Raw genomic sequence first — 10,168 nt, forward strand, 5'->3', positions numbered from 1 at the left:
AACGTTAAGCGTGTGGACCCTATGGGTTCGAGAATGATATAGATATGACCGAGACGCTTCTCCGGTCAATAACCAATAGCGGGACATGGATGCCCATATGCTATGCTAACGGATGTGTCTTGTCCATCACATCATTCTAATAATGATGTGATCCCATTATCAAATGACAACTCATGTCTATGATTAGGAAACCTTAACCATCTTTGATCAACGAGCTAGTCAAGTAGAGGCTCTCTAGGGACACGGTATTTGTTTATGTATCCACACATGTATTTAAGTTTCCGATCAATACAATTCTACCATGAATAATAAACCTTTATCATGATTAAGGAAATATAATAATAATCACTTTATTATTTCCTCCAGGGCATATTTCCAACATGCCCCTCCCTTTTTAGGTGGTGCTAGGCGCCTACCAGCTACATGCAGAAAATACTAAGCCGTCTTCACAGCTGTTTCATGCATGAATGTGTGACTCTTTGATCTCCTTTTACCTTGGCACTCTTGCCTCTTGTGGCACTACTCCAGTCATGTGACGCGTGCCACACCAGTGTCCCCTTCTCTTGCAGCATTCATGCATGGACCACCCCACACTGATCACCTCGCACCACGCTCATGGCATCAGTCACCGCCGCCGCCCCGTCGTTGCAGCACCGTCTGCAACATCGCCACACTCATCGCATCATTGCCTTGCAGTAGCATCTCCACTCATCTCCTTTGCAGCAACAACTCCACAGCTTCCCTTGCAGCATCGCCTTGCCTTGTCGGCGACGACTGTCGTAACCACATCTCCTCTGCCGCTTCCTCGCAGCATTAACAATGGTCATCACAACACTACCTTGCCGCATCCCCATGATTGTCGCTCGATCTCCCAACGAACACCGTAACAGCAGCTCCATCAGCCCCCCCCCCAAACATCGTTGCATGACCATCGTGGCAAACCTCTAGTGGCTTCGTAGCAAAGTGCTCAAGGCGATGATTGAGAACATAAGAATTTTGGTGTGTATTTTTCTTATTATAGTGACCATCCATGTCATTGCATACACTCCATAATTTAACAATAGTTGCTAGTTTGAACAAACAAAGATTCAACAACCTTAAGCATAGGTCACATTTACTAAATCGAGCAAGTTCACCTCACAGTTACTAACTAAAAAGATCTAGTAGACCTAAACATAGTTCTAGAAAAGACTGTCGTTCTAAACAAAGATTGCTTGTGTGAAAATTAAGCATAACTACCACCGCATCGCCCTGTGCCTCGTCGTCATCTAATGAGATGTTAATGACTTCTCCGGTCGACGATTTGGTGGCATCGACCTCCGGGTCCTCCATGTTGAGCGCATTGTCGTCGCCAAGCACTACGTTGTTGTAATGCTTGAAGTAGTGGCGGCACCAGAGCTCGCGTTGGTACTCCTGCTCCAAATTCTTCATGACACACCACCACAGCTCCTCCTCGTGCGCCACCCTCCACACCTCCTCCTGGCGCCCTGTCTCGAGGGAGGCGGCGAAGGCGTCCAAGATCTATGTCTCCTTGATCTCCATCTCACGCCCGTCGATCTGTGGGGCTGGGAGGGGCTTCTTCTTCAATTTTCCGTCACGTGAACGACATCGTTCGGTTCCACCGATGTGCACCGTATACCAGAAGATGTTAGTCCTTGCGCTGGTATGCAGGGCACATATGTTTTGCTGAGCCCAGGTGCCACATGTGCACGCTGGAGGGTGGTCAGCGTGGATCACAACAGTGGTGGTGAGGATGAACATGCCAACGAAGGAGGGGACGGTGGCGGCGGCGATGGCGTGTAGCGGCTGAGGTAAGGATCACTGACGTAGGCGCCAAATATGGTGGCGAGACTGCTCGAGCTAGAGAAGATGTTGAGGAGGGTGGTAGCGTTGACACTCGACATGTGGTACACCGTCCTCAGGTACACCAACATGTTCTATATATAGTGTTTCGATCGTCTCTAGCTTTTACAATGTCTCAGTTCCTTGTGACAAACAAACGCATATTCGTTTAGTTTTACTAGTTCAAAATTAAATCAAAAGATAGGGATTCATCTTTTGTGAAATTCGGTTGCCACTTGCCAAGCTGTTTCTAGAGAACATCTCATTAAATTTTCTCATAGTAGCGCCTGTAGCTCAGTGGATAGAGCGTCCGTTTCCTAAGCGGAAGGCCGTAGGTTCGACCCCTACCTGGCGCGTTTTTGAATTTTGTTTTTCCTTTGAATTCCAACAAAGCTAACCTACCTGGCGCGTTTTTGAATTTTGTTTTTCCTTTGAATTCCAACAAAGCTAACCTACCTGGCGCGTTTTTGAATTTTGTTTTTCCTTTGAATTCCAACAAAGCTAACCTACCTGGCGCGTTTTTGAATTTTGTTTTTCCTTTGAATTCCAACAAAGCTAACCTACCTGGCGCGTTTTTGAATTTTGTTTTTCCTTTGAATTCCAACAAAGCTAACCTACCTGGCGCGTTTTTGAATTTTGTTTTTCCTTTGAATTCCAACAAAGCTAACCTACCTGGCGCGTTTTTGAATTTTGTTTTTCCTTTGAATTCCAACAAAGCTAGACATGGGGCTTGTGTCTATAATCTGATGCAGTATTGCCTCCGACGAAGACGACTCAGCCTCTTTATCGGACACTTATCTTCATCTTCCCCTCGTGCTCAGGTATAGGAACGTTTCTTTTTCTAACTCTCGATCGTTCTCGACTGCTGCTAGCTGCATGTACATACAGTACAGAGACAGAAAGATAGCAACTGGATCGTCATGATCTATCATTTAATAGTTTTGTATCCAGATCACCCATCCAGCGAGGCTTTTCTAGTTGTTACCCCTTTTGTTTTGCGAAATAGTTGTTACCCCATTTAATGGAAAGTTTGTCAGTTTTATCCTATCTAACGATTTATCATGTGATTCTTATGACATGTAGTTGTTATCCCTTTTGTTTTGCGAAATAGTTGTTACCCCATTTAATGGAAAGTTTGTCAGTTTTATCCTATCTAACGATTTATCATGTGATTCTTATGACATGTACTCCCTCCGTTCCAAATTACTTGTCGCAGAAATGGATGTATCTAGAACTAAAATACATTTAGATACATTCATACCTGCGACACGTAATTCGGAACGGAGGGAGTACAATGGTTGATAAGATAGTCTTATTTTAAGTCTTGCATGTAATTTAGAGATGACAAAGAAAAATATCTACAATGAGTTATCTCTTAGTCTTATCATCCATAACTAGCTATTCCTAAAAACGTGATGAGATATATTACGGTAAGAGATCATCTCTTATCTTCTCTTAAGAGAAGACAAGTCTTTTCTTATGAGTTCTCTTTCACCCACTTTATTATTTATCCTACATGACACTCCTAAGATAGTATCATTGTACATGCTCTTAGTTGTCAGGTACATACAGCATGCCACGTCATAACTTTTCTTATGTTGTTATTTTCTGCCCCCGAACAGGTAAAATGTTTTATAGCTAAACATAATTTCTTTTCTAGTGATCATCGGGAGTACATACGCACCGCTTCAACTTGACGAGCTTTTTTTCATCAGGCAACTCTTTGTTTATTGGTTCCACCTCATTCTTCATCATATTTGCTGTGAGATGTTGCATCGACAACTTTTTCTAGCAAATTATTGGCGGAGGGTGCTATAGTAGAGATTCTTTGCTTCTCTAGTAAAAATGAGGACGATGTCTCTACACATACAGTGCATATGGTTGAAACAAAACCAACCATGCCTAATGTTTTTGCAAAGGTGTGATTCTCTTAATAAACAAATAATAATAATAATAATAATAATAATAATAATAATAATAATAAACAATGGAGTCTAGGCCACGACAAGCGTCCAAACTCACAAGCCACACGGAAATTCAAGCAAACGTACACGCTTAATTAGGTGCAATGCGCTCTCTCTCTCTATGTTAATCAAGCATTTGAAAATTGTTAAATGTGTATAGAAAAAATCTTTCTCATGTATATGAAAAATGTATACAAAAAATATACAATGTGTATGAAAAAAAACTTGATCATCTATTCAAAAAATGTCGCAGCTTGTGAAAAATGTTACTCAAGCATTCGAAAAATGTTTCTAATGTATACGAATAATGGATACACAAAATATACAATGTGTATGAGAAAAGTTGATCATATATTTGAAAAAAATATTAATCAAGCATTCGAAAAATGATAAATGTGTATATAAAAAATGTTTCTAATGAATATGAATAATATATACAAACAATATACAATGCGTATGAGAAAATGTTGATTATGTATTTGAATAATGTTAATCAAGTATTTGAATTCTTTTTATTCAAGTATTTGAAAAATATTAATCAGGAATTTGAAAAATGTTAAGTGTGTATAGTAAAAAATGTTTTCCATCTATATGAATAATGTATACAGAAAATATACAATGTGTATGAAAGAAATGTTGATCTTGTATTTAAAAGATGTTAAGCGTGCATAAAAAACTATTCCTAATGTTTACGGAAAAATGCACAACATACATTAAATAAGAGTAGATATAAAAACATATATATTTAAAAGAATTTAATTCTGTATTTAAAAAATGTTCACCATATATTTTTAAACTGCTGACCATGTATTCAAAAAATTGTTCAAAACATGTTAAGTGTGTCAACAATAATGTTTCACGTGTACACTAAAAATATATGTTGTGTAAAATTGAGAAAGAAACAAAGAAAACCAGTGAGAAAAAAAGAAGAAAATGGAAACCCCTAAAAAACCGGTGAAGAAATGAAGAAAATCATAAGAAAGAAAACAACAGAAAAAAAAAACCCGATATAATCAGACAGTCCTGCGACGAAAACCACCACGAGGGGAGGTCCTACTCGGCACCTTAAGCACCTCCGAAGCGAACTGGCACTCACAGGAGAACTAGTGGGCCGGCCCGTAGCGCACAGAAATACTGTAGCGCAAAAACCACCAAAAAAAGGAGTACTACGCGGGGAGTCCAACTCAAGCCACACCTCTCGCGCAAGATCCTGCATAACACCGGACCATTCGCCTACTTCCGATTAATTGCAGCGCGCTACGCTTAACAACTATCCTAGCGGCCCTATGTGAAAGAGAACAAGTTCACTAGTATGGGATTATTTTTTACCAATTGACCGGGCAGGCCAGTTAACCGTTGACTGTTCACAAAATATGTGTAAGTTTTTTGAAAAAATAGGAATTAAAAAACCATTCACAAAAGAAAGATCACTGGTTAAAAAAAGGTTCACGAATTTAAAAGAAAAAACTCACAAAATGGAAAAAGGTGCATTGTTCTTCAATTAAAGTTCATCAATTTTGGAAAAGTGCATTGTTCTTCGATTTGGAAAAAAGTTCATTGATTTTGAAAAACAGTTCATCGAATCTGAAAGAAAGTTCATCGAATTTGAAATAAATTCATCATAATTAAAAAAAATCGTCGAATTTGAAAAAAAGTTCATCGAATCTCGAAAAAGTTCAGCAGATTTGACAAAAAGTTTACCAAATTAGAAAAAAGTTTATCAAAATTTTAAAAGCTTCAGCGAATTTTAAAAAAGTACATCAAAATTTAAAAAGGAAAGGACAAAAGAAAAAGGAAAAGGACAAAAGAAAGTAGAAAAAGAAAGAAGAAAAAGAATAAAAGAAAAATAAAGAATAAAAGAAGGGAAACGTTGCTTCTTACCATATCCGGCTTGGTGGCGGTTTGGTAAACGTAGCGTGGTAACACGAGGGAGGTCTCTAGTTTTATTCACCGGAAGCGCATTGTTTTTGCGATTTAACAAATGAGAAGAAAAATTAAACGGGCCGGCCCAGCTGGCGGGAGGTGGTGTGCGCTGCAAGCACCCGTTAACAAAATGCACATTAACCGGCGCCTACAGCGCAGAATAGGATTTACCCAGGATGAACGCAGCAAGCAAGCGAGCGAAAACCCGAAAATGGGCCGGGCCATAACTGCGGACACTTCCAGCGATAGCCAAATGGACCAGCCATCATGTCGAAATCACTGATTAAGGAGTACTCGTTGCAAAGAACACTCCACTTTCCCAGGTTGCGACAAGTGGCGCACATGCAACACGCCACTTGTCGCAACCTGGGAGTTTTCCCTTTTTTCGTAGATCCGTTTATTCAAAATGTTTTATCTTTTAAACCGTGCATCTAAATCTCGAATCGTTTTTATCATTGGATTCCTCGCGTCGAGATCTTCAAAACTAGATTCCATGTTAATAGGTTTTGACGAACTTTTTTTCAAGAAAAAACCGGACGGAAAAACCGGGTGAAAAAACCAAACCGGGAGCATGGTTTTTTTCCCTTTCCGAAAGAGGCACGCCCGTGCTTCTCGCGAAATCACACCCATACCTCTTGTGAAAGCAAAACCGTGACTCTCATGAAAGGAAAAAAAACATCTTTCTCCTTTTAGTTTTTCTGGCGGACCGGTCGCGCAAGATCTTTGGTCTTCCCCCGGAACCGATGAAAAAGCAGGTCGCTTCTTATGGACTCGCTCAGAATGATTCTTTTATATCTAAGGGGAAAACGCATTTTTTTTTGTTTTCGAAAGGCATGGCCGTGACTCTCGCGAAAGCACAACCGTACCTCTTGCGGAAGCAAAATCGTGACTCTCGCGAAAAAAAATAGAAAACACGTATTTTTTCCCTTTCTGAGAGGCACGGCCGTGACTCTCACGAAAGCACACCCGTGCTTTTCGCGGAAGCAAAACCGTGACTCTCACGAAAGAAAAAAACAGAAAACGCGTTTCATTTTTCCCTTTCCGAGAGGCACGGTCGTGACTCTCGCGAAAGCATAACCGTGCCTCTCGCGTAAGTAAAACCGTAACTCTCGCGAAAGAAAAAAAAACAGAAAACACGTTTTTTTTCGTTTCTGAAAGGCACGGCCGTGACTCTCGCTAAAGCACAACCGTGCCTCCTACGAAAAAAAACCGTGACTTTCGCGAAAGAAAAAAAAAGAAAACGTGTTTTTCTTGTGCAATTTTTTTTAATTGTTTTTTGATCGAAAAGCTAAGTAAGACCGGAAAAAAACCAAAACGCCGAAAAAACCTAGAAAAAACCGTTTAAAAAGCCGAAAACTCATGCGGAAAAATAAAAAAAAATAAAATCCGGAGGGAGCGTCCAGAGCGCGACACGTGGCGAATGACTGAGAGCATATCAAGTGGCGCTGGTCGTTACGAGGCTTCCGAAGGAGCGCTCGTTAACTAGTTACTCCCCCATCATGTCTCTGTCCATCACCACGTGAGGAAAATGATAGCCAAATGGGCCAGGCATCACGCAAAGGATGATATAACTGATGGTTCACATGGGCTGTATAGAGTTTCGATGGAGATGAGGTGGCTCTGACCTTAGCCGTGCGTGCGCTAGCTGAGCTGCTCTCATCGAATTTGAAAAAAAATACATCAATTTTGAAAAAAGTAGAACTATTTTGAAAAATGTTCATCGATTTTGAAAAAAAGGTTCATTAATTTTAAATAAAATCTGTCAACTTTTAAAGGATTTCTTCAACATTTATTTTTTATCAATTTTGAAAAAAGGTTATTGATTTTGCAAAGAAAATCACGATCCATTTTCTAAAAATTTCATCTATTTTGAAAAAGAGTTCAGAAACGCATTTATTAAAGGAAAAAGAAAACAAAAAATAAAAGTAAGAAGATAAATATAAAATCTGAACAAAACAATTCCAAGAAAAGAGAAAAAAGAACAAGAAAAAGGAAAAAAAAAGGGGGGGGGGAAATGAGAGAAAAGAAGGAAGAAGAAAGACCGAAGAAGAAAGAAGAAAAAGGAAAAAAAAAAGAAGAAGAAAAGAACGAAGATGTAAATAAACACATCAAATGAGGGTGGCCGGTTGGTTACTGTGCCGTACAATGAACACCTAGATCGTGGGTTTGCGAAATGTACAATAACAGACCCCTGAAGCGCCGAATAGGAAATGACGAAAATGGTAGCCACATGGGCCAGCCATCACACAAAGCGTGATATCAGTGGTAGTGGGCCACGTACGCTTACCAAAAAGTCCATGGGCCGTATAGAGTTTCGATGGAGGTGACCTGGCTCTGACGCTAGCCGTGCGTGCGCTAGCTGTGCTGCTCTAGAGGCATCAATTGCCAAACAAAAAGGTCATCCAACTACACTACTAGAGCTTCAGCACTGTGCGTACTACTGCAAGCGATCATTGCACGGCTGGCCCCTGCTTCTTCTTCATCTACGTAGAGGCGGCCGGGCGCTGCGAGGTGCTCCCACGTAGCAGCCATGGCGGCGGCGAAGCCCGGTAGTAGCGACATCGACACGGCGGAGCTGGACCGAGTGCTACACGCGGTGGGCTTCCAGATCGAGACGGTCTCCCCCACGCTGCTCGACGGGAGGCTACCCGTCACCGAGCGCTGCTGCCAGCCGTTCAAGGTGCTGCACGGCGGCGTGTCGGCGCTGGTGTCGGAGGCGCTGGCCAGCATGGGCGCGCACATGGCGTCGGGCTACCGCCGCGTCGCGGGCGTGCACCTCAGCATCAACCACTTCCGTCGTGCTCGCCCGCGCCGTCCCCGTCCACCTCGGCCGCTCCACGCAGGTCTGTCTGCAGTCTGCACTGGACTCCGAACCTAATCGTCTAGCTATTCTCCCTCTGGCTCGGACATGCATGGGATAATTCAGAATCAATTCAGGTGTGGGAGGTGAAGCTGTGGAAGATGGACCCGTCGGCGGAGATGAAGAAGGGGCCGCAGATCGCCGAGGCCAAGGTGACGCTGCTCTGCAACCTGCCCGTGCCGGACAACCTCCACCACGCCGGCGACGCCCTCAAGAAGTACGCCGCCGATGGCGCTGCACCTGCACCAACCACCACCGCCACCAGCAAACTGTAAAACTAATTATGTGTACGATATGTCTACTAGTTAAACCAGATTCTAGCAGTTAGTGCGTGTTGTGTACTTGTGTTGATCCGTTCGTCGGTCGATCACAAAAAACAATGTTCTGTTCTTGAGTCGGTTCAGTTAGTTTGTCCATCCATTTACACGCACTGATGTTCTTTTGATTGATTGATCAATCAGTTGGATCAGTTGGGGGTTCTACAAGTCAGCACGATCAAAAGCGTGCCCAAGAAAAATCGATGATAATTAAATACAAGTGCAAGTTAGTAGACCAAACAAACACATCATGTGCTCTCACTGTCTGTGCCTGCATTTGCTCACTCTTAGCTCACTTCATAGTAACATTAACTTCAAGATATATTTTTTCTCTATTTTTTTACTGGAATTCAAAATATAGTGGCTATACTGCTCATGAGTAAGTGATCTAATCCTATAATGCAGGTCATACTACTCGTGAGTAAGCAATCAAATACCGGTTCAACTACTCGTGAGTAAAGAGTTAACCACAAGCAAGTATCCCGAGCGACTTTCATGGCGGAATGGACAAGCTAACCAAACAAGAACGTCATATATATGGCTTTACTAAAGGCATTTTCCTTGTGCTCTAATCATATATCTTGTCGACACTAGTGGTGGGTCCAGGACCGAGGCCGGGGGGGTCTGGGCCCTGGGCCTGCAGAATAAATACTGCCTTTAGTATAGCATCTTGGGCACTGTAGCCGGCCTAGGGCCCGGGGTTTGGCCCAATCCCCGGTCTGCCCCTGGGCACCACTATGGTGACAAACTACCCATGTGGCATAGTACTCACGAGTAAGCGATCGGATCATAACAAAGGGTAAGCAATCGAATCCAAAAATACCGGTGAAACTGCTCGTGCGTAAAGAGTTAACCACACATGGGTAACTTGGCGTGACTATCAATGTAAAATGGACACGCAAAGCAAACAAGAATGCCATACATGGTTTTGCCAAAATGCATTTGTCTAGTGCCCTCATCATATATCTTGTCATGATTATCGAGTCAGAGCCCACGTTGTGAGTAATTGATCACATCTGAACATACTTACTACTCATGGTAAAGAGTTAACCACAAACGAGTATATATATCAATGCGACTACGGAGGCAAAGTGGACAAGCTACCCAAATAAAATTGCCATGTATGGCCTTATAATATAAAAAACACATTTGCGTGTTTTTATACACGATTGATTTTTAGACATGATCCGCGACTTTGTGTGTTTTGAGAAAAGGGGGGAAAGGAAAAGCATGCGGTACTATCGAACTTGATGGTGTTCTAT

General features: G+C 42.0%; 1 non-coding gene and 1 pseudogene across 1 annotated transcript; both read left to right on the forward strand.

The window, feature by feature from the left end:
* Positions 1-2,125: 2,125 nt before the first annotated feature.
* TRNAR-CCU lies at positions 2,126-2,198 on the forward strand. Its single transcript has one exon. It is a non-coding gene; the product is annotated as a tRNA-Arg (tRNA).
* Positions 2,199-8,144: 5,946 nt separating this feature from the next.
* On the forward strand, positions 8,145-9,109 carry LOC125555398 (annotated as a pseudogene).
* The last annotated feature ends 1,059 nt before the right edge of the window (positions 9,110-10,168 follow it).

The sequence above is a fragment of the Triticum urartu genome, chromosome 5, assembly GCF_003073215.2.
Source record: "Triticum urartu cultivar G1812 chromosome 5, Tu2.1, whole genome shotgun sequence".
Classification (NCBI taxonomy): domain Eukaryota; kingdom Viridiplantae; phylum Streptophyta; class Magnoliopsida; order Poales; family Poaceae; genus Triticum; species Triticum urartu.